At 42.6% G+C, this 25,180-nt stretch overlaps 1 protein-coding gene across 5 annotated transcripts in view; it reads right to left on the reverse strand.

Annotated features, from left to right (window-relative positions):
* The window catches only part of DPF3 (double PHD fingers 3), a 299,949-nt gene that overhangs the window by 29,004 nt on the left and 245,765 nt on the right, over window positions 1-25,180 (reverse strand). For 2 of the 5 annotated variants that reach the window (XR_010323186.1, XR_002785336.2), the window contains 2 exons: window positions 22,974-24,335; window positions 1,135-15,082 (listed from right to left, as the gene is read on the reverse strand). The exons of 2 other annotated variants lie outside the window; for them this stretch is intronic. The gene's annotated coding sequence lies outside the window, so the exon portion shown is untranslated. The remainder of the gene's footprint in view (window positions 1-1,134; window positions 15,083-22,973; window positions 24,336-25,180) is intronic. One more of the 5 variants, XR_002785335.2, reaches the window with a different exon arrangement.

Genomic DNA, 25,180 nt, shown 5'->3' on the forward strand with positions numbered 1-25,180 from the left:
TGGTTGGGAACCCAAAGAAAAGGAAGTAAGAGAGATCTAAGATGCGGAAGGGTCATTACAGAAAAATTTCCACCTAAGGGGGCCGTGAGGACCCTGCCAGCCAGGAGGGAGCATTTGGTGAGGGGGCTGTCCCCGTAGGGGGCTGGAGGTAGAGCTCACAGCAAGCAGAGATCAGCTGGCTAGCACCTGCTGTCAGAACTGCCAGGGTGCACTTTAGAAAGAGGAGAGGTCATCTCAGGTCATCACAGATTCCAGAAGAGTCAGAGCAGAGGAAAGCCCCAGTGAGAACAGGACGAAGGGGAAGGAGAAGGAATTAGTAAATCTAACTCCTCTACTAGTTAGTAAAGAAGAGTGGGGGGAGAAGGGAAAGAAAACAGAAGGTGGGAAACAAAGAAGGAAGCTAAAGGAATGAGTAAGAGTAGGAGAATAACAACTAGGAAAAGAGATTTTGGTCCTTGATGATTCAGGAGACCAGAATTCTAATGGAAATCTTAAAAAGACACAGAAACTCAACCCTCTGATTTATCCCAAGAGGAGGATTGGTGTTGTTAACACTAATAAACCAAAAACCAAACCCAGCGCCGCCGAGTCAATTCCGACTCATAGCAACCCTATAGGACAGAGTAGAACTGCCCCATTGAGTTTCCAAGGAATGTCTGGCGGATTTGAACTGCCAATCCTTTGGTTAGCAGCCGTAGCACTTAACCATTACACCACCAGCATTTCAGGTAACGCTAACAGCTACGATGTATTGAGCGGTTCCTTTCTGCTGGGCACTTTGAATATACTGCTTCACTTAACTCTTTAAACAACCTGTGGCTTCAGTATCATTGTCACCATTTTATAAACGGAAGAAACTGAAGCTTAGAAAAGTAACTTACTCAAGACAACCTAGAAAAGGGATGGCAGAGGCAGCATAAAAACCCTCCTCTTATTCCAACATCCATGCCAGTAGCCACCACACCACTCAGCCATGAGAAACAGGCAGTAAGGAAAGACCCTTCTCCTGGCACAAGGAGGCCCAGGGGCCAATGAGTTCCACGGAAGGCCTGAGCAGCCCTTGGAGACCACTGGGCTGTCTGGCCATCCAAAGGCCTCCCAAGTCAGAGCACTAGGTCAGAAATGCCTGCTCACCTGCATTGAAGTCCTGTCATTCTCTACATGACCATCCTGTCCTGTCCACGCTCCAGGGATGCCTTTGGGGAAAACATAAGCCTCAGAATGGGGGACTTGGAGGTCAGTCAGGCTAAAGCATGAAGACAGGGGCTTGGAAACAAAGTTTTTTGTTGTCTGTTTGTTTTTTAAGTCACATTTTCTTCAAAATAGCGTCCTAGAACTTTCAAGATCATCTTGGCTACTACCGGATTGGATTCATTATCTGCAAAGATGCAGACTGTATTTCTTCTGAAACAGGTCAACCGGCAGAGACCTGTGGCTTTAAAACGAGGTAACCAGAGGCAAAAAAAATCCCAGAAAAAGAACCCTGCCTGGAGTGGGAGGAGGGAGCTCTTTGCTTCAACCTGACAGACTCACCCATTACCCATTGCCATCGAGTCAATTCCTACTCATAGTGACCCTACAGGACAGAGTAGAACTGCCCCATAGGGTTTCCAAGGCTCTTTTTTTATGTAATCCTTAGGGGAGCAGACTACCACATCTTTCTCCCTCGAAGCAGCTGGTGGGTTCGAACTGCCAGCCTTTTGGTTAGAAGCCAAGCATTTAACCTCTGTGCCACCAGGGCTCCTTTTGACAGGCTCCCAGCTACCTGAATGGCCAGACAGAGCTGCCCAGCACAAAGCAGCTCTCTTTTCAACTATTTAGCTTGCCCTGGCTGGGAAGCCCAGATTCATCAGCAAACCAGTCTTATCCCACATGATGACAGCCAGTGAGCAGCAGGATGGATCCTTCCAGAGGCCAGAAAGACTCTTGTTACTACAGAAAAATTAAAGTTTGCCAGAAGAAATTGGCCGAAGGGAAACAAAACTGAAAAGAAGCCCAGAGCCCTTGGCTTAAAGGGGAGAGGGAGATGAAAGGGGGGGTCACCACTTCTTGCATAAAGGCTAAAAAGGAAAGAACACAGGCTTTGAAGTCAAATGAGCCAAAACCAGTTGCCATCAAATCAGTTCTGACTCATGATGACCCCGTGTGTTACCAAGGAGAACCGTGCTCCCTAGGATTTTCAAGGCTGTGAGCTTTCAGAAGCAGATCACCAGGCCTTTCTTCTGAGGTACCTCTGGATGGGTTCAAACCCCTCGAAGTCAAATAGACATGTGCATTTGGCTGGTCTTGGGCAAGCAACTTAACCTTTCTCAGCGGCAAAATGGGGCCCTCCTCACAGGGTTGTTAAAGAAGACAATGAGAGCAGAGAGCCTAAGATAACGTATAGTTGGCGCTCGGTGCGCCAAGTTCCCCTCTTTCTCTTACAATAGGGAGCCAGCACCACCTGGCCCAGACAAAAAGCCCGGGGGGAAAGGCTTCCCTGGTGAGCCCTGGAGCTAGGGCCTTCCACGAGCAGAGAGGAAGGCGGTATCTGTCTCAGGGTTGCTGTGCTGACTCATTTGGCCAACCGTCCTTAATTTCCTTCCCCACACTTTGGGAGCCCTGGAGCACTGTTCCCCCAAATGAGGCATGCAGCAGAAAAGAGCTGTGATTAGCACAGTGGAGAGACCAGAGGAGCAGGGGGAGTAGGGGCAGGGTGAGCTGCGGAGGGTTTCCTGGAATGAATGAACAGGGAGCAGGAGGGCAAGTGGCTGTCTGGGAAGAGCTGTCTCTCTCTCTTCACCCATCACAGGCAAGGGCTTCTTTTGAAATCAACCTTCTCAACCTCTGCAAGGCAAAATCACTCCGACAGGTGCCTGCGATGTACATTATATGGCCATCAGAGGTAAGCCTGGGATGTTTTCTGCGGAGCACATGGGGAATTTCAAGCCATACCTAGGTGATATAGGTGTGTGTATGGAACACACAGAACATAGCCCATTGCACTGAATGTACAGCTAACACAGGGCCCTAGGACACCGGCGGTACCAGGCCTCCATACAGATTACAATCTGAAGCAGTTAAAAGAAAGGGGGATTTTGCAAGGGTTCAGTGAGACAGTGGTGTACTAGGCCCAGGTGGTGCATAAGTGATAGGGGAGGGAGAGAGGAAATAGGTGAAGGGGGGGGTGGGGAAGAGATGTGGATCCAGAGGCCCACATCCAATTTTTTTTCCCCTTTTCTCAGAGGGAAAGTGGATATTCTTCTATTGTGAGTTTCAATTCTATGCTATCAGATAACCTTCTTCAGTCCAGTACTCTGCCACTCTTAGCCATGTGTGAAGCCAAGACAATTCTCCGTGAACATTCTAGGCAAGTAACACACAAGGGCAAATGGACTAAGGCAAACATCAAAAAGAAGACCTAGAGCCTAGTCTCGGCCCTACCACTTCTGCGTAGCCTTGGCCAAGTCATTTAACCCTTCTGAGGTTTGGTCTACTCATCTATTAAATGGGACAACAACTTCTGACAAGGCTGCTAGGAAGATTCCATTGAAAGTGTGGTTGTTATTATTTACAGTGTCAGGAAGCACCAGCCAACCTTGCCCACTGTGGAGAAGATGGCCCTATTCTTTGGAATCATAATCTATATTCCTTATACATGGCCTTAGGGGCCAGTGAGGAAGCCCAACAATGAAATGAAATGGGAAGAGAAAGGTGGTAGAAATGAAAGCGAGGGCTCAGGGGATGCAACTTCAGGATACCTTCATTCCTCCAGATGCAAATCATCTAAGGGTACCCAGACAATGTACAGCAAAGAGCTTCTACTCTCAAACAAAGGCACTGGGCAGAATCTGAATCTGGTTTCCTTCGCTTTTCCTCACTTCACATTCAGTGGCCCTTTCTCCAACTTGACTAGGAGAACAATCATTAATTTTGATCTCAAATTTAAATTGCCCTCTCAGGTACGACACTCTCTGGAGCCAACCAGCCACTCAGAATATCGTATAACCCTCCAAATGCACCACAAACCAGCAGGTAGTGTAGTAGCAGCTTCTCTGGTTTCTGAATAACACTGGATGTAAAAGGTCCATGAAATTATGTTACCCTCCAGGTTTGATACTCAAGAAGATGAATATTTCACCAGTGGGACAAATGTCACACAGAAGACAGGGTATCCTGGGGTTCTGTTGTAAGGGCTGGGATCCTACAACCACAGTGGGATCAGAGCCAACCTGGTGGGAAAGAGTAAATGAACCCCAACTTCTTGACACGCCCAGTTCAGCTGCCTTCTCATAACCATCCTAAACATCACATTCATTCTGCTCAAGAATTCGTGATACCCCCTACTTTCTATCATTCTTGTTTCCTTTGTTGTGTATCAAGCCCCAACACAATGTGGATGCTATTTGCTCAGGGTCTTCCCCACAACACATTCAGGCTCATCTCTCCTCTGGCTCCAAATCTGTGGAGCCCACTCACACTTCTGAGCTTTGGCTCAGACTGTTGTCTGCAGCTGGCCTGCCATTTCTTCTATGGCCAACCCAACACTACTCAAGTTTCCATGAAGACTTCCCCCACTACTTCAACCGTTAGTTCCTCTTGCTGTACACATCAGGCACTCACATTCCCCACCAAGTTGGTAATTATAAATGGTCTTGTCTTGAATTATATGTTAACCACCTGTCTCTTCTCCTCAAGAATAGAAAAGATGTCTTGAACAGTGGAAAGAGTTTTGGAGCCAGACAGTGTTGACTGGAAAACTCAGACCCTCCCAGCTGTCGCTACTACCTTTGCCAACTCAATCTCCCAGAGCCTCAGTTTCCATTTCTATAAAATAGGAATAGTTATCGTAACCTGAAATGAGTTATGTGACTTTCACAAACTAACATCTACAAAAAGACTAGACTTGGCAACTAGCACATAAAAAACCAAACTCCTGTTGTCAAGTTGATTTCAAGACATAGCAGCCCTATAGGTCATATTAAAACTACCCCATAGGGTTTCTGAGGCTGTAAATCTTTACAGAAGTAGACTGCCACAACTTTCTTCCACGGAGAGGCTGGTAGGTTCGAACTTCAGACCTCTCAGTTAGCAGCCAAGTGCTTTAACCACTGCACCACCAGGACTCCAAGCACATAGAAAGTATCCCCAAAAGTTTGTTCTAGTTCCCCTTTGCTTCCCTCTCTTATGTCCTGCAAAACCTAGCACTGTATTAGCAACACAGAAGCATTCAATAAATGTTTCATTAATTGATCAGTAGTATAAAGCAAACAAATACATGGTACGTCATTATACAAAGAAACAACATGTGGTCAAAACGTATTGATCTATTTTTCAATTGATCTATGTACAGGTCCTCATGAGCACAATTAAGTGTTCCAGAATTCCAATTCTTCGCAATGTTAGCCATAATTTCTTATGATCCACACAGTCAAATGCCTTTCATAGTCGATAAAACATAGGTAAACTTCTTTCTGGTATATTCTGCTTTCAGCCAGGATCCATCTGACATCAGCGATATCCCTGGTTCCACATCCTCTTCTGAATCCAGCTTGAATTTCTGGCAGTTCCTTCAATATATTGCTGCAGCCTCTTTTGAATGATCTTCAGCAAAATTTTACTTGTGTGTGATATTATGATATTGTTCAATAATTTCTGCATTCATGAGGAACCTCTGCATAGATCAAGAGGCAGTTATTCAAACAGAACAAGGGGATACCGTGTGGTTTAAAGTCAGGAAAGGTGTGCATCAGGGTTGTATCCTTTCACCATACCTATTCAATCTGTATACTGAGCAAATAATCTGAAAACCTATGAAGAACAGAGCATTAGGATTGGAGGAAGACTCATTAACAGCCTGTGTTATGCAGATGACACAACCTTGCTTGCTGAGAGTGAAGAGGACTTGAAGCACTTACTGATGAAGATCAAAGACCACAGCCTTCAGTATGGATTACACCTCAACATAAAGAAAACAAAAATCCTCACAACAGGACCAATAAGCAACATCATGATAAACGGAGAAAAGATTGAAGTTGTCAAGGATTTCATTTCACTCAAATCCACAATCAAAACCCATGGAAGCAGCAATCAAGAAATCAAAAGACACATTGCATTGGGCAAATCTGCTGCAAAAGACCTTTAAAGTATTGAAAAGCAAAGATGTCACCTTCAAAACTAATCCTTGGGTGTGTCTGACCCAGCCCATGATATTTTCAATCCCCTCATATGCATGCAAAAGCTGGACAATGAATAAGGAAGACTGAAGAAGAATTGACACCTTTGAATTGTGGTGTTGGCAACAAATATTGAATATACCATGGACTGCCAAAAGAATGAACAAATCTGACTGGGAAGGACTGCAACCAGAATGCTCCTTAGAAGCAAAGATGCCAAGACTGTGTCTTACATACTTTAGACATGTTGTCTGGAGGAATCAGTCCCTGCAGAAAGATATCATGCTTGGTAAAGTAGAGGGTCAAAGAAAAACAGGGAGACCCTCAACAAGATGGATTGACACAGTGGTTGCAACAATGGGCTCAAGCATAACAACAATTGTGAGGATGGCACAAGAGGCAGCAGTGTTGTCTTCTGTTGTACATAAGGTCGCTATGGGTCGGAACCAACTTGACAGCACCTAACAACAACAACAACAACAATTTTTCAATTATAGACGAAAGGTTGATGTCTATAGAGGGAAAACATCCCACCCTCCTTTATATCTCTGGTCCACAAAATGTTCAAATCACACACTAAATACAATGCACTTCTTGCTACTTGTTTAAATCTAGCACAGAGCAAAATTATTCTATAGGAGATCTTTTTTAAGTTATTTAGAAGAAATCCTGATCACTTCTTTTCCCAAGCAGGCTCTAATTTTTCCTTGAGAAATATAAAATTGACTTTGTCTTCTAAGACCTTTCTTCTCACACTAAGTTGGGGAGAGGGGAGTAGACAACCACGAATATTAATGAGGTCATTCAACCAAAATCAAGCTGAGAATAATACTCAGTTCCTATGAGCAATTATGATACCCATGCACCAGGGATGGTGTTAGACCTGGCAGAGACCAAAGAGGTGAAAGGACTGGAGTAGAATTCAGATGGAGTTTTCTGCAGACCGTTTTCACCTTGTGTCTTTCTGGCTTTACTGTCCTTCTCATTGTTCTTTTTCATATATTTGGCATTTCTCTGGTGGAAAATATCTCTTGCCACTGCCTTCACTTTCCAGCTGGTGTCTGAGCTACCAAAACAATGGAAGTCCCCATTAGGGTTTTGAACTTTGCTTCAATATGAAGCCTAGAAAGGTAATTTTAGTTAATGATCAGAATACGAATTCATGGAACTAATTTTCCCCATGCCTCCCTACTCCCTAGTGGTGGGTTAGGTACTAACTTTTTTAGGTCACCCAGCTATAATTCAAAGCTTTACAAAACCCATGTCCCTAACTCTAAACAGGAGAAATGCTAGGCTATAGGTGGCTTCCATTATCAACCTCAATAATCAAAAATTCTTGGTGTTCAAAGAACTGTTTGTTAATTTGTTCTAAGTCCCAAGGCATTTGTCTTGTCCTTTCTGGAAATGAAGAGCCACTGTCCTCTTCTCATGACATACATGATGACGGTTAAGTGGCCCCTAAGCTTTCTCTTCCCCACATTAAACAACCTCAAATCGTTTCCTTAAAGGGCTTATTGTCCATCCATTTAAACATTGCTAATGATCTTTTCTGTGCTCTCTGTTTCTCCCTTTTTTTTTTTTTTTCGCTAATTCTATCAGGGTGGTATCAAATATTAAATGTTGTTGTTGTTAGGTGCTGTCAAATCAGGTCCGACTCTTAGCAACCCTATGTGCAACAAAACAAAACACTGGCCCCTCCTGTGCCATCTTCACAATTGTTGCTATTTTTGAGCCCATTTTTGTAGCCACTGTGTCAATCCATCTCTTTGAGGGCCTTCCTTTTTTTTGCTGACCCTCTACCTTACCAAGCATGATGTCCTTCTCCAGGAATTGGTCCCTTCTGATAACATCTCCAAAGTACATAAGAAGTCTTGCCATCCTCGTTTCTATGGAGCATTCTGGCTGTACTTTTTCCAAGACAGATTTGTTCATTCTGGCAGTCCATGGTGTATTCAACACTCTTCACCAACACCACAATTCAAAGGCATCATAATTCAAATATTAAATACAGCTGGAGAATTACTTCCTGACTCTTGCTCATTATCTCCAATTTAACACTTCCTGGTACCCTGCTTACTGAAAAATAAACAAGACAATAATCTATTAGCTAATGCTCCACTAGGACTTCCAGATCCACTTTTGCTATGATTACGTCTCATCAGATGATCACTAATGGCACGGTCAACATAAATCAAAACAATTATAATCAATCAGGTCACTGCTAAACCATTGATGACCACTGTTATCACCTCCCAAGAAAGATACTTCCTACTGTGATATAAGATCAGGTAATCAAGGGATTTGTGCCCCCCACACCATGTTTACATACATTACAAAACATAGGATTTTCTAACTTTTGTTCTGAAGAATTCTTTTCCCTTTAGTCTATGCCTAGACCTCAGGTGTGATAACAAGATGGAGCTTGGAGCAAATGGAGCATACGTTTATCATGCCTATCCCAACTACTGTCCCTTTTAAGGAAACTTATAGGCACTTCAAGGAGCTTAGCAACAAACTCCACTAAAAAACAAACAAAAAAACCCGTTACTGTCGAGTTGATTCCAACTCATAGTGACCCTATAGGACAGAGTAGAATTGCCCCATAGGGCCGGTAGCCTTAAGTCTAAGAAGTTACTGATCTTCTCAAATCATTTAACAAATACCCCCTAACAATGGCTAAAGAGCATCTCTTCAATAAATTTGGCATGACTAGCTCATAGACCATCCTTCAGGTTCATCTCACATTCAATTAGTAAGAAGGTTTTCAATTTAGTAAGTAGATCTGGTATCAGGAACCTTTTCTACCATTCGAGGAGGAAAATTATTTTCTATGACTCTTTTGGGACATGAGATAAAAAGTGGGGAAAGTGCTGTGATACTGAATATAACCACACAAATCTGACATCTGGGGAAGAAATGCATCTTGCAGCACCTTCAACACCACAGAATTGATATTTTCAGGGAGCCATAGCCATTGAAGAATCAGTAGTCATCAGAAAGATGTAACAACGCCACCCCTCCCAAGTTGTCCTTTATCATTTATCTCATACAGACGAGGCTCTCCTATGTTCACTTAGCCCATAGGAGACATCTGCATGAATTCATATTTTGTAACTATTTTATAGTTGGCTCTTTTCCATACTTAATTTGCTGGAGATGAATGATATTAGTCATCATGTCCTCAGAGAGTCACTGTCATGGCTGGATTATTCACAGACACTTTGGGTAAGCATTGATTTCTAGAATATTCTGGTCGGATTTGTTTGGTTTCATTTTGTTTTTTGTTTTTGGATCAGAAACATTTTCACATTAGGCCCCATATAGCTTATATTAATGATCATGAAATACACCTCCAGCCCTACACCTGGTGACAAGAAATCTTCTCTTTCATTCATCCTAATGCTTAGAAAATGCCTTAAACATTACCCTTTCCCCAATTTAACAGAATAATATCCTCTATTTCTAAATCAGGAATCAGCAAACTATGCCAGTGGACCAAATCCAGCCACCTACTTGCTTTTGTAAATAAAGTTTTATTGGAACACAGCCATGCCCATTAGTTTATATATTGTTAAGGCTACTCTTGTGCTACAACCACAAAGCTGAGTTATGACAGTGACCATATGGCCCACAAAGCCTAAAATATTTACTATCTGGTCCTTTACAGGTAAAAACTTTGCAAGTCCCTGTTTTAAATCATAAATTACTCGTGTATTCACAGTAACAACACACACACACACACACACACACACAAAACCAAACCCTGACCCAAGGGAAAAGTCCTTGCATCCCCTCTTACAAAGGATCCTCTGAAATAAGATGCATATAACATATAAAATACTTAAAAGACAAATTCAGATAATTCTGGAGAAATAAACACCTCTTTGTCTTAGTTATCTAGTGCTGCTGTACCAGAAATACCACAAGTGGATGGCTTTAACAAAGAGAAATTTATTCTTTCACAATCTGGGAGGCTAGAAGTCCGAATTCAGTGTGCCAGCTTCATGGGAAGGCTTCCTCTGTCTGTTGACCGTGGGGGAAGACTTGTCATCAATCGTTTCCTGGTCTATGAGCTTCTCAGCCCAGGGACCCTGGGTCCAAAGCATGCACTCTGCTCCTGGCACTACTTTCTTGATGGTATGAGGTCCCACTGTCTCTCTGCTAACTCATATCTCGAAAGAAATGGACTCAAGATACAACCTAGTCTTGTAGATTTAGTCCTGACTTATTAACATAACTACCTCTAATCCTGCCTCATTAACACCATAGAGACAGGATTTACCATACACAGGAAAATCACATCAGATGACAAAATGGTGGACAATCACACAATACTGGGAATCATGGCCTAGTCAAATTGATACATATTTTGGAGGTACACAATTCAATCCATAGCACTCATTAATCAAAGGAAGTCCTGAATTTGCTTTGGGAACACCAAAAAAACTCAAATTCAGCTCCAGTCAAATAGAGTGATTTGAGGTTTGTAGAAAAGGAAAGAAGGGTAAAGGAACATGATATAGTAGATGGCTTGTCAGTGATAAGAATAAAGTGAAATTAAAAAAAAAAAAAAACGACTCTGAACTCTACATCGTACAACTCCACCCAGGGAAGAGCTCTCACCTATAAGCAGAGGGAAAGGGACAGATGGGGAATGTTTTCTACTAGGACTGCATCTTGAATCACTCACAAGGGCCTAGCTCCATCCAGAGAACAACCCAGGGACCCATTCCCATCACATAACACTGGATGTACCCAGAGGTTAAGACAAGGACCTGCTGTCATGACGGAGTCCGATCCAGCCATTTCAACCTTCACTTCAGCCTTACCCAGCCTGGCAGCCCTTGGGGGAAAAGCGGCCCTAAAGCCATCAAAGGGTGTCTGATGCACAATCATGGTTGGGCTTAGGCCACACAAGGTTGATCTTCAGTGTTTGCTTTTCATTTACTGCCAACATTTTAAAATAGGGAGATTCTACCACATTTTTTTTTTTGAATTTTTGGCCTCTTTTGAAAACCCAGAACACCTGAGAACTCTGGGCAGCAGCATCCCTTAAACTGAATAGGGGTTGCTCAACTCTGAGCACAAGAGCTCTCTCATTCAATACACTTCCTGCCCCTCCCCATTCCTCCCTGCTGACCCGAAGCTGAGCAGCAAGGGCTGGGCCCCACCTTCCTGGTACTGTTATTTTTTTCACACCTGGCTTGCTTTACTTTCTTAAGATACCTGCTCTGTAGGCATCGTCAGCCCCAGAATCAATGCTTTATGTTAACTATTTCCACATGGATAAGAAAAGTAGGGTTTGGTTCTTTTTATTTTTGTTTCCTCTTTCTTATTCTCTGGCTCATATGGACACTTTTCTTTCCCTTTGGGTCAGTGACCATCAGGGGTAGAGTCACCAGTAAGTAAGGTACACATGGGCTTATTTATGCTTACTTACTAAGCTGCACTAGGTTTACTAAACTGTAGTGCACAATTTTGCCTGTGGTGAAAAACAGGTGAAATTGTGCACTACAGATTAGTAAGTAAAAATAAATAAGCCTGTGTATACCTTGCTTTTTGGATAATTCATCCCTGGTGGCCATCTATAGATACAGGCGTGGATTATCTAATAGGTGAGGTAAACATGGTGCTTACCTTGCTTACCAGATCATCTGTAGGGAACAATTTCACATTTCTTCACCCCATCAAAGACTCTGCTTCTAGGTATGGCTGGCTTCTTTCTGTCTCTCTCCCAACCCCACAGCACCTTCCCACAGAATCAAAGCCTCTTTTCAAATTTACAATCTCTAACATGGATGAATTATCCAGTAAGCAAGGTAAGCATGGGTGATGTGGTGAAAAACATGTGAAATTGTTCACTACAGATTAGGAAGTAAGCACAAGTAAGCCCATGATTATCTTGCTTTATTGGGTAATCCACCCCTGTATGGATACAAGGCACATGCACGCTTTGCCAACAACTCACTATCAGACATTTGAAAAAGGCAGCCCCTTCTCTTATAGCCCACCATTATGGACATTTGATTCTCCTGGGTCTTCTTTATCCTTAGTTATTTACATTGATACTACAGCTCCATGCCAGATGTCTTGTCCCTGTAAGCAGCCCAAAGACAATATCTACCAAGAAAGCCTTAGTCATGAAGTATGACACACTTTAGGTAAAGAGTGTTCGCCCATCAGAATCAAGGTACCCTTTCCTAAGGTCTAAATTAGAAGGAGGACGTCAGGTACAATCACTTTCCTCCTAAGATGATAATTAATTCCCTAGGGGATCTCTGAATTGGGTCTAGTGTCTCAAAATTGAGTCGCTGTAGGAGGTGGGTGGTGTATAATGAATATATAAAATTCCTTTTCCACTGCTAGGGAAGCTCATCAAGTCCCTTATGAATGTCATTATGTTCGTTCTGAAAGAAGATAGAACACACTAGCAGCAGGATTACAATGTCCCAGCTGCACTCTGCCACTTTTCACTTTCACCTGCCTGTCCCCGCTCCCCCCGCCCCCGCCACGCCGTGGGCTGACAATGCTCAGAGGTCAAGATCTGACCTGTAAATTTTGACCCTGAGGATCCACGAGAGAAAAGTGTCCACCTTCACGCACAAGGAAAAGCCTATCGAGGGGGTCCAACTCACAGCCGTACCTACTGGTGGCTTGAGGAGGCTATACCAAAAGTAGATTTCAGGCAATGGAAACGTTAACATTTCTTCTTTTTCCAAGTACACACTAAATTTTGCTTTTTTGTGCAAAACTTGCTCTTAGCACTGATATGATGGCAACAGTGAACAGGCATATTAAGTACACATAACCAGGCTTTCAATAAACCCGTGTTGGGCATGGAGAAGATGGTGATGGCAGTGGTGATGGTGGGTGGTTGACAGCAACTCTGGGCTCAGAATATGGATGCTGGCACCAATCATGGGCATTGTTCACTTTCCACACCACCCCCAGTCAGCCAAGCCAGTGGCAACTGCTATTCTAGACTGTTCTTCCAAATAAAACAATAGGGTTCAACAAATCTTAGGCATGCAAGTAGGCAGAATCCTCTCAGGCGTTCCCTCCACCTGGTGGTGTGAAAAGCTAACTCATGTAGGATAAGGTGGGTAAAGCGAAAGTTAATAAGATGCTATAGGAGCATTGGAAACAGACTTTTATTTAACAGAAACTTACATAAACTTGATACAAACCCTACATTGTGCAAAGCTTTATCACAATTCTACACATGTTGTAATTTGTGGGAGCTGGTTGGAGAACGAATTATTAATTATGAGCATTTCGACAACGGACATTTTCCATTAGAAAACGTCACAGAAAACGGCTACAGAATGATACAAAGACAGTCTTGGCGATCTCTTCCCCAGGACTGGCCTTGAATGCGAAACCTGGAAGAGTCAGCAGGCAGGCTGTCCCCACGCAACTGCTCCTTCCAAAGTCAAAATAGAGATTCTCATGCTCAGAACCATTTCAGTAACACTGTGATTCAAGGACCTTTCCTGACAGAATATCTAGCATTAGATTATACATTTATTATGAGCACTCTGCTTACAAGTAAGGGAAACTCAAGAGCATGGACTTGTAAAAGACCAGCCCTCTGTGGAGTCCAGGAGTGGAACCCAGTGGCCAGCCGGCCAGCCCAGCTCCTTCACTAGGCCGCAGACACAATGTTGAATTACATTTCTCAGGCTGTAACTCTTTCTTCCACCAACCTGACCATAAAAGGACATGTTAGAACACTTGCCTTTCTGCTTTTAACCCCACTAGAAATCATATTTGAGGTTTCCATCACTCAGATCTACCTTCCTAGCCCTTGGAGAAAGTACTGGAATCTCAAGCACCCCAAACCAGGTAACAAAAAGCTTCCCTTTGCAAGTCTCCTCTAGAAGGAGTTGTTAGGCTCCTGAGATAACATCACCTCAGATACCATTTTTTTGCTTTTTAGGTCTTTTTTCTTCACTGCATGAGTTTAAACAAACCAGTCTAAGCTCAAATCCATTAAACTTGCGGAGATATGTTCAGTCACTAGATGGAATTCCTTTCTGAACTAGGCCTCATCAGACATGATAGCCAGGAGGCAGGCTGCTTCTCAGTGGGGCTTGCCTGAGGCAGGAGGCGAGTGCTGGGGGAGGGAGACTGCGGGATAGCCTTTGGGGCTAATTTATTTCAGTCAAGCCGTAACACAGAATCGTTTAATGTCGCCAACACTTCCAACAGACTTTCGAAGAAGGAAAAAAAAAAAAAAAAGCCTGATCATTCCTCACCACATCCAACTCACAGAAATAAAAAATACCTAAAGCACATACATGAATGGCTTTTTAAAAAGCCTGAGAGAGCAGAGTTGATCTTTATTTTCTTATTAAAAATGTGGGGATAATTCTTCTTTAGAGTTAATATTCAGCCTTTATTTGACATTAAGGACTTTTCAAATTTCGTGTCTTCACAAAACTGCTTTTAACTTTTGAAGTAAAAGGTACTTTAAACAAAAATACTGTGCAAGGTCAGCACTTTTTCTCTTTTAAATATCGAAATAAATAAAATAACTTTTTTTTTTTTGTCAGTTTGTTGATGTTCAGTTATTTCAATTGTAGAGTAATTACAGTCTGACCTGGGTACTTTCTCACAGACACTTAAAGAAAATGCAATGAAGAATTTCAAAAAAGGAAAAAAATACATCTTCTTATTGCACAAACTTAGGCCATTCCCGAGACTTCTCTGAGACGAGCTGAGTTGTGCTGGAGGGTTTTCCACAATGCAGGCTCCTGTGTTGGCTGAAACAGATGCACAGGAGGGGGCCGGGCAAGGGAAGAGGAGGAGGAGGAGGAGGTGAAGGAGGAGGAGGAGAAGGTGGTGCAAATCCTCTTGACTTCTTTTCACCTTCTTCGGAAACAGCTTGCTTGAAGGTCACTGGAGTCCCCAGGTCATAGATATGACTGCAGAGGGAAAGGCAATGAAAGATAAAACAAAAAACAACAGCCCAGAACAACTACCTAAAAAAAAGAAGAATTAAAATTATGGGGGTGGCAGAAATGAAATGAATTGGAAAAGGGGGAAAAAAAAAGGAAAACCACCAACTAATTGCCAGGCTAGCAAGGCTGTCTGTGTACGGTGAGAACCAGGCTAGTGTCTCCTATGCCATGAACATCAACAGCGCGAAACCAGCCAGGAATGGGGCAAGTCAGTTGCTACTGGGCAACTGAGTGACACAAGAAACAGAGAAGACAGCTGGATTTTTAGCTCTTAGGTGGTGTAGCAGGCAAAACTAAGTGTTAGCAAAATCTTCCCCCCTCCACCCCCGCCTTCCACTTGGGAACTAAACAAACTGAATCTTTTCAATGTTAAAACACCTTGTTTTTGTTAGGTGCCAGCAAGTTGATTGCAACTCATAGTGACCCCATGTGACAGCAGAACTGTCTCATAGGGCTTTCCTAAGCTGTAATCTTTACCGAAGCAGACTGCCAGGTTTTTCTCCAGTGGAGCTGCTAGGTGGGTTTGAACTGCCAACCTTTTGGTTAGCAGCTGAGTGCTTAACTGTTGCGCCACTAGGGCTCCTTTAAAACACCCTAGAAAGGACCATGATGATGCAATCTTTTTTCCAGTCAACTAGGTGGAAATGAGTAGTTAGATGGTGTAGGATGGTTGCAGCCACAGAAAACCCCAACTGATGTTCCACTTGGCATAAGGATAAAAGGATAAGGCTCCACATACCCTCTCCCCCATGCCAAGTGATTCCAGAAATACTCAGAGAGAGAACAAAGCCCAGAAATTCATTCCAGCCCTCAACTAGTCCAATGATCCCAAGTGTCAGCCTTGGGGTCTGGTGGCAGTTCATATCAGGTGGGCCTTGAGCCTGGATGGGTGCCCACAAAAAAATTTTTGCTTTTAGATGAAATGAAATCTGCTAGGATACTTTGGTCTTTGGAATGGAGTAGTTGGTGCAAAGGAGTAAGCACTAAAACCAAGTATGATTACGTTTCAACCCAGAAGCAGTTCCTGAGGACAGAAATGGGTAGCACTAACACAGTGCCCAGCTTGAATCAAGCTGTGTGCCCAGGAAGGGAGGGAGAAAAGGGAGAAGGGGCCCACATGGAAAACAGCCAAAATGAGAAAGTTTAAAATCCAATGAGCAACTCGGCCTCTTCCAAGTTGAAACTCCTCTCCTCATCTGCCATCTCTCCTTCTACTTAAACCAGTTGCTGACGAGTTGACTCTAACTCATGGCAACCCCCACTCATGGCAGCCCCATGTGGGTCCTCATATGTATAACTATGCACCACAGGGTTTTCATGGCTGATTTTTCAGAAGCAGATCACCAGGCCTTTCTTCCAAGATGCCTCTGGGTTGACTCAACCCTCAGCCTTCCAGTTAGCAGCCAAGTGTGTTAACTGTTTACACTACCCAGGGACCCCCCTCCTTCTACCACCCAATAATTACTCACTGGTTAGGTGCATGGGTTTGGATTAGACGCACTTCCAAAGCTGAGACTCTACTCGTGTTTTCAAAGGAAGGCTGAAAAGGGCCTCTTTTCCATGTTCTCTCTCCACACCTGTTCCTTTTCCTTCCCCTCCATCCCATCACATTGTCTCTGATCTACTTCTCTGGTGCCGCTTCCCAGGTTTCCCTCCTCTTCCCTAGTACTCATCTCCTCTTCACTGAAGCTACCTGCCTCCAGCCCCTTTACCTGAGTGATGAAATTAGAGAAGCCTTTCTCCTGACTTCCCACAGACAGCCTGCCAAAGCTCTCCTTAACCAGTTTGACTTTCATCTCCTGCCAGGAGTCCCTCAGTCCCTCTCCTCAGTGTCCCAGGCCCTCTGGTCAGATGTTACTTGTCACTCTTGCAGTAAGTCTGTTTCAGAACCATACCTCCATGTCCTCTTGGTTTCCTCAAATTTCCACCCTTGACTCATCCACCCCTACTTTTCTTCTTTTGCTCCAATTAAGTCACCTAGAAAATATCTGATTAGTTCCCAACTTTGTACTCCTAACATCTATTTTTTCTTTCACATCCCCTGGTTTGCCAACTGTAGGCCACTAAAAGTGTCTTACAGTGTTCTCCATCTTTTGCTCTCAATTCCTTCCAAGGAGGTTTAGCTTTCCATCCTCCCACACTGGCTTCAACTTGATCCTTATCCCTGTCCTCACATCCTGATTCTTCCTTTATTTTCCTTCACCAGAACTTCACTGCCTCCTGGATCCCATCTCTCTGCTTCCAACTTGATCTATAGATGCTTACCCAGATATGACTCCCCCAACCATTCTATAAACAATATTTATTGAGCAGCCACTATGTACAGAATGAAACACTAAACCCTTCCACTAATTAGCTCAGTAATATTGCTCAGCTCTCAGCTCATTTCAACAGATAATTATAGTGCATTGGTGTCAGGCACAGTCTGAGGGACATGAATGACATCACCTTTGCCCTCAAGAAACACACCATCTGTTTGATGAGAAAGACTACCAACAATCCTAATATGGTGTGAAAAGCATTAATCTAGTGGCATGAGCAAAATGCTACATAACAATACTTAAACGTGTTTTCAGATCGTCATTTTTGCCATTTTACATATCAGGTTGTAATTCTCAGCTTTGCTTTTTGTTCAGCTCCATCTCCATTCTCTCTGATAACAGATACTCTTGCCTACAGACTGGATTGCAACAGTCAGTCTGAAGATCTTTACTGGGCAGCTTCCCCCAAGAAAAATTCCCTGACCACTGTGGTCAAAGCAAAAAGAATTCCATACTACCCTCATGATACCTCTTGACTATTTGTGTCCCTTGCCTAGTCTGCCCAACTCGATCTGAAAACAATCTCTTGGTCAATAACTGGATTGTTCATTAAGTCCATTGGCCTCATGTTTAATTTCATCCTACCCTTCACAGGGCTACACAGTCATATACATATTTTGTTACTCGGTCCCTAGTCACCAATGAACAAAGGTGTATCGGAAGAAAAATATTCTCATCCAACGTCTATCAAAATACTAGCCTGAAACCTCAGCAGAAAGGAAGGACACAGGAATAATTTAAAGGAGGCCAAATATCTGAGTCATCAGTAATGGAATAAATCTCATGTACCCCAATATGTTACACTGAGAAGGCCACAATATACTTCTGTTGTATTCTTACAAAAAATGCATAATCTGATGTCGATCATGAGAAAACATCACACAAGCCTGCAGCGCAAGATCTTCTATGAAATCACTGACCAGTACTCCTTAAGAGTATCAAGGTTACGAAAGGCAAAGAAAGAGAAACTAAGGACTCTGGACTTGAATAAGGTCTATAATTTTCCATCAATGTTAATTTCCTGATTGTGACAACTATACTGTAGTTATCTGGGGAGTCTGGGTGAAGGGTATATGGGAATTCTTTGCACTACTTTTGTAAGTTTTTTGTAAGCCTGAAATTACTTCAAGATTAAAAACTGTTAAATGTCTGAGTCATTGGCTGAGGGCCAGAATTCAGATACTTTGAAAACCTAATTGCCAATACTTTTTACCTAATAATTCTGCTCTGACAGGGATCTTCCATGATTTTCAGCTGTTTTGGTAATCAGTCAGGCAAAAATGTTTTTCCTGTACTGTTATTTTTGGGTAGTCAGAAATCACTTTTATTAAGCACAATGTTTTAATGTTAGGTACATGGGCTTGTGACCAAAAGAGGGTCTGAGTGCATACTCTCTGCCACTGTCACCTCCTCCCACACCTCACCAACACCACCACCGTTGACTTTAGTTCTTTGGAAAAGTTCATGAGGATTTAGAACATTCTCATTGCTACTTCTCAACATGATTCTAATGTGATAATAGGTTTGAGGTTTTGTTTGTTTTTTATAGCATCGAATACCTCCTCTAATCCAAAGAGGTCTTGAATGAAAGGCCTCAAAGTCCTTTACAGATTTTACTCAATAAATCTTCAAAGTGCAAACTATGAGGAAGTCAGTATGACTGAGGAGAGTATTAGACGACCCAGACACCACCTACTGATCTAGAACTCATCTAAGCTAAGAGAACCTCAGCTTCTTCATCAGTAAAATGGGGATACATAACATCTACTGTACCTGACAAGGCTGTTTTAAGAATCATTAGGACATGATGTTGGTTACATATTATGATGGGAAAAGAAACAATTATATGCTAGAGATGGAGAAACTGAGGCAGAGCTCCACGACAACAAACTCACATAGTGATTGGGGTCCAGAATTTTTCATTTCCAATCTAGGCTTCTTTTCACCAGGTGAAAAATACCTCACTCAGAAAATACACAACATAAATAATTTCACTTTCAAAGGCTACAACAAATCCCCTGTGGAAAAATTCCTAATCCATGAGTTTGCTCCAACTTTAAGTGCATGTTCAAGATCATATTCATCAGATGTAACAGGAGGCATATTGGGATAACATTAATTAATTTTATTCCACCATAAAGTGAGAACCTCCAAACAGCCTTTAGTTCTCTCCCCGAGTAATGATCTTGTGTTCCCTCAAGTGCTATATAAAGGCAATACCAGGCTGCAGCCCATTAGGTGCACAGAGATACAAAGTAAGCAGGAAGGCTTAAAGGGATACTATTGATGTGAACATCATATTTTTTATTAAATCCTTCTCTCTAAAATACCAGGAGCAAAATGCATTACTGACTTTAAAGGACCTTTAAAAAAATTAAATACATATTTTTCACTCCCAGTGTTACAGTGATTGTAGGATCTGATGTCTACACAGTCTGAGTAACAGAAATAAAGGATTAGATTGTTCTAGGTAGGAAAACAAAAGTCAGATAGACAACAATAGTCACCTTGCATCAACAGTGCCCCCTTCTATCACCCAGGTATTTGAATACTATAGCAAATTCAGAAGTTCTATATCTTTGGTTCCCCTACTTTTGGGTTAGGACTCTGAAAATTAGGTGACATATCTGAAGTATTCTGGATAATGCTTTATTGAGCTATGGATAATATCTATATATATATAGATGTATAGACATATAGATATAGAAATAGATCTGATCATTTTTTCCTTAATGACTCTACTTTCTTCTTTTAAAATTTGAGTAGTGATACTTACTTAACAACGTCAACAATAAAAAGATAGGTGTGTTGACTGCCCACACAGCCCCTGCAATTCCTGAGGTCACACAAAAGGAGACATCTTTGTCCCTAATGTCTAGAAGGGACATATCTAGAAACAGTTGTCAAAAAATGAGTTCTCTATAATAGTTTGTACAGACATGTAACAGTAATTCTCTTCTTCAAAATCTAACTGTTTACCTTTCAGTTATTTAAACTGTTTTTTTTTTTAATTAAGGTTACCTTTTAAACCTACATTCGCATTGTAAATACTCCTTTCTTGAGTTGCAACTGACAAAAAGCATTTGTCTATATATAGATATGTATATATGAAATAGATAAAATATACCTTTACATATAGTTATATACATAGAGAGGGTGCATACAAGGTATATTTTACCTATTTCATAGGAAACCCTGGTGGCATAGTAGTTAAGAGCTATGGCTGCTAACCACAAGGTTGGTGGCTCGCATCCACCAGGCGCTTCTTGGAAACCCTACAGGGCAGTTCTACTCTGTGCTATAGGGTCGCTATGAGTCAGAATCGACTCGACAGCAAAGGGTTCCTTTCTGTGAGTTGAGACTCTATCAAAACAATGGGTTCGGTTTTCAATGGGTTGTCTATTTCATACATACATATACTAGGAATGTGCAGGAGACCAATGGCAAAGACTATAGGTGCTGAAGTCAGGATGCCAGGAAATAAAGCCTGACTCCTTGCTAGCTGTGGGGCCTTGGGCATATTTCTTAACTCTATTACCAAGCCTCAGTTTCCTCATCTGTAAACTGGGGATAACACTAGCACCTATCTCACAGGGTAGTTGTGAGGATTAAATGATATATTCTAAGAAAAGTCCTCAGACAATGCCTGGCACATAAATGTTGGCCATTGTTATCAGAGTAAGAGGGATAAAGATACAACAACCATCAACAAGTTTGGAAAACCAAGCCAGCCAGCTTCCTCCTCCCATATTTCCTCTTCGAGTTTACTTCCTTCACCTTAAGACATTGCCTCCAAAAACCAAAACCAAACCAAACCCACTGCTGTGGAGTCATTCCAACTCATAGCAAATCAACTTTCATTCCAATTTCTCAAACTTAACCTCTCCAGGTTAATTTTTTTCAACTGAAAAATGAAAGATTTGAACTTGATCATCTTTAAAGTCTCTTCCAGTTATTAAAAAATATATGTGTGTGTGTGTGTGTGTAAATTTTGAGTCTACTGCAAGCTGAGGCAAGGTATTCAGGCAATGCAACTGAGAAGGACCGAAGACATCTACTACCCCCAACGAGAGAAATTGAAAATCAAGTTCTACTAGGCAAAGATAAAGTAGGCAAGCAATAGCCATCCTCAGATAAATATTGCCCTGGGGGGTTGCCTTGTTTAGAAAGTTCTACACTCTTGGTTCCCCTTCAGAACCCCAAGGCAGGTTCTGAAATTAGGTAGCATTTTATAATTTTTTTAATTGTGTGGATTAAAAAAAATCAAATTCAAAAGAATGCTCTCACTGAGAATTTCAGGAACCACAAACAACCACACAGATTTCAAATAGTGCAGATTGGTTGAACACATTTGTATTAACATGGAAGCTCACATTTCATCAATGAGAGTGAGTCGTAATGCTGCGAATTCAATATCTAAGTCAAAGTAATGGGAACAAAGTAAAGAGGTGGAGAAAGGCAGGGGGAGATTCCATCCCCTGAACAGAGACCTACGTGAACCAATTATATTGGCCTGTTCACACATACGAGCATGCAGGAACGTTACAACGTTGGGATTTGATGCCACAGTTTCTAGGAACAGGACCACATACGGATTAGGCAGAACATCTCAAAAGTGGGTGGGGTTGTTACTGGGATTCTCTCACAACTGAGTACAAATGCCCAGCCCAGCACTTTCATGTCTCAAGCAGGAGAAAAGTGGAAGCACTTTCTGTCTCAGGCTACCAGGGAAAGCACAAAGGGTCCATTTGTGTGTTTTTTTGCTTGGTCCTTGCTTTTGTTTGGTTTGTTATTAGAATGAGTGGTCCAATTCATGAGGAGCAGCAAAAGCTAGATTGTCAAAGCAGATCTTCTAGACACCTACAAGGAGCCTGTTGCCTGGGCAGCCACTCAGATCTCCCAGTCCAAGCCAAATGGCAGTATCTTTGGACCTGTGCTCCCATGGAGACTGGAGACCCTGGCCACACTCTGTGTGAGCTCAGAATCTTCCAAACAGCACAATTTAGTATTGCGCTTAATCAGGCATCTTTAATTTGGAGTATCCCCTGGGCTGTAAAATCAGGACCCAGAGCATGGAGTACCACCCTAGACATACAGTCCCCTGTGGCCACATCTCCTCATTGCTATCCGAATCCAGCAGCCTACTCCAACCTCAGTTCCCTAGAATCCACTTCCAGGTTTAGCCAACAGAGATAAAGTTAGCCAAGCACTGCCCCAGCCATTTTCTCCTGCAGTTGAAATCAGAGCCAGAAACCAGAAGCCCACCATTCACCACACAGCACCCCCACCATGTCCCAAGCAAGCGTCAGTTCCCATACCTGTGCCCAGGTATGCATGCACACAGGCAGCAGAGGGTGGGCACAAGAACCCTCCAGAAGCCACTCTCAAACTAAGGGGGGTCAGAACCCAGAGAAACAAAAGACAAACCAGGAGGTTGGGGGGAGGAAGAAGAGAAAACTAAAAACAAACAAACAAACAAACAAAATACCATGATGGTTTTGCCCTCATTGTAAGACAGGTCAGCCAAGACATACCTTTTGAATAGGACCACGCAGCTGCTGGTTCTTGAGGCTGCCAAAGAGGTGGATGGTCTTCTCCATTGCCCCAGGGGCCTTAAGCAACTGTTGCTTTGGTTTATTTCAGGAGGTGCTATTGGAGACATAAAACAAAGTGCCTGGCAGGCACTATAAAAATAGAAGAAGAAATACGGGAGACTTGATAATCCAAAAGGTATTTATATATGGTTTTAAACAGGGTGAGGGGAGGGGAAATATACTGTGAGGTATCATTCTTTCTTCCGTGAGGGTGGCCTTGGGGCATTTTGTCACTGCTGAGTCCATGACGTTCTGCTTATATTCCATTCTTGCATTTGGAAATTGCTCTTCACCATGAGGAAAAAGAGGAAAAAAACAGCAACAACAAAACAGCCGCTGTGCTGACGGAAGAGGAGCTGAGGAGGCGGCTGCTGGTCAGGGGCCTGGGCGCTGGCGGCCCCGGACTTCTCCGGAGCTGCTGACATTCTCGCAAGCAGAGAGGAGAAACAGGGAGGGGGTCTGCTGTGGGGAGCCACAAACTCCATGGGGTACAGAACGTGCAATCATCTCCCATTGAGGAAATCACCCTGACTAGGTTTCCTTGAGACAATCCTCCCCCCAGTGGCTTTCTTCTAAACAGGATATTACTTCGATTTCTTTGATTTCCCTTCTCTCAAAAAAAAGAAGGAGAAAAGTCTGTTTCTAATAATACCTAGAATATATAAATAATATATTTTTTAATGTTACTGGGTCTTTTTTTCCAAACCCAATGTCCCTCCTCTCTTCATCTTGCCAATAAATAGGTAAACTGAGGAAATCAACTCTGCTCATGTCCAAAAGATCCCCTCCCCCACCCACAAAAAGAGATAATCTAACTTCCCATTTCTATGGAAAATAAATAGTACATCATGACTCCATCTCTCTTTGACGCCTCTCATCCTGCTCTTTGTTTCGTTTTGTTTCAGTAGTTTGTGCTTCTGTTGTACACACCCAAAAGACAGGGGAAGGGAGGAAGGGACGCAAGGAAGATGAGAGGAAAAAGCAAGGATAAAGGAAAAACCTAAAGTTTTCTTTCATTAAAAAAAAAAATATATCAGAACCAGAACAATGACCAAAGTCAGAGGATGGTGGCGAATTGCCCAGAGTCTGTTCCATGGGTTTAGCAACTGCCCTTTTTATCTGCTGTGGGCGAACCCCTGCCACTGCGGCGTCCTCGGCAGGAGCGAGGCTCTTCCAAATCGTCCTCATCAAAGCCGTGGAAAGTTGAGGTGTCACTTTCTGACGTGGAACCGAATAAGTCCTCCGTGGTGCGTGCTGCGGCCGCTGCCTCCTTCTCCTTCCTGCCTTCTCCTCCCAATTGAGCTGACATGTATGATGAATATATCAGCACATGGGTTAAGCAACAGACATCATTATTAATATTCTTATTACGCTATTGCAATGTTATTCTTAATAGCAAAATAGAAAACCAGTTCACACCAAAAGCGATTAACCGGGTATGTCACCTGGTAACAGGGATTTGGGATAATGGGACAAAGCAAACATTTTCAGGGAAGACAGCCTCCCTTCTCCTGAGAAAAGGCACCATTCTTTACCCTGATACATATGTGCACAGCTTCTGACAGCGAAAGATTCAACTATGATCTTTTTCCTCTCCCGTATGCACACATACGCACGGCACTCACTCGACCCGCCCGAGACAGTGATTTCCCTGGGTAGTTTTTAAGCCTGGTTGGTATTTCTTTGGTGTTTTCGGTGGGTGTTTCCTTGAACAATGTTTGTCCCTCACTTTGACAGTCCACTTTACAAAGGTATTACTGTCAGATAACCCACTCAAGGTGGTTAAGCCTCCATCATTTTATTTTTATTTTTACTGGCTTCTAATCCCATTCTTTCAATACCCTTTCAATTCTGCCCTTATACCATGTAGTTCATTTGCACTGAAAGCAAAAAGAAGTTGCAAAGTCTGATAAATGGTAAGGAATAAAAGTGTCTTCCTTTTTTGAACCACTGGAGGAAATTTGCACACACGTACATGTACAAACACACAGGCAGGTACGTAAACACACACACGCATATCTAAGTACAAATACCAGCCACTAAACATGTCCAGGTCTTAGTTACTTAGCTACTTGGATCAAAGAGTTGTCAAATCTAACGCAGAGCACTACGAAGGTGAGAAACAGGGGTAAAAAAATAATAATAAT

This window comes from Loxodonta africana, chromosome 10 (assembly GCF_030014295.1).
Source record: "Loxodonta africana isolate mLoxAfr1 chromosome 10, mLoxAfr1.hap2, whole genome shotgun sequence".
NCBI lineage: Eukaryota > Metazoa > Chordata > Mammalia > Proboscidea > Elephantidae > Loxodonta > Loxodonta africana.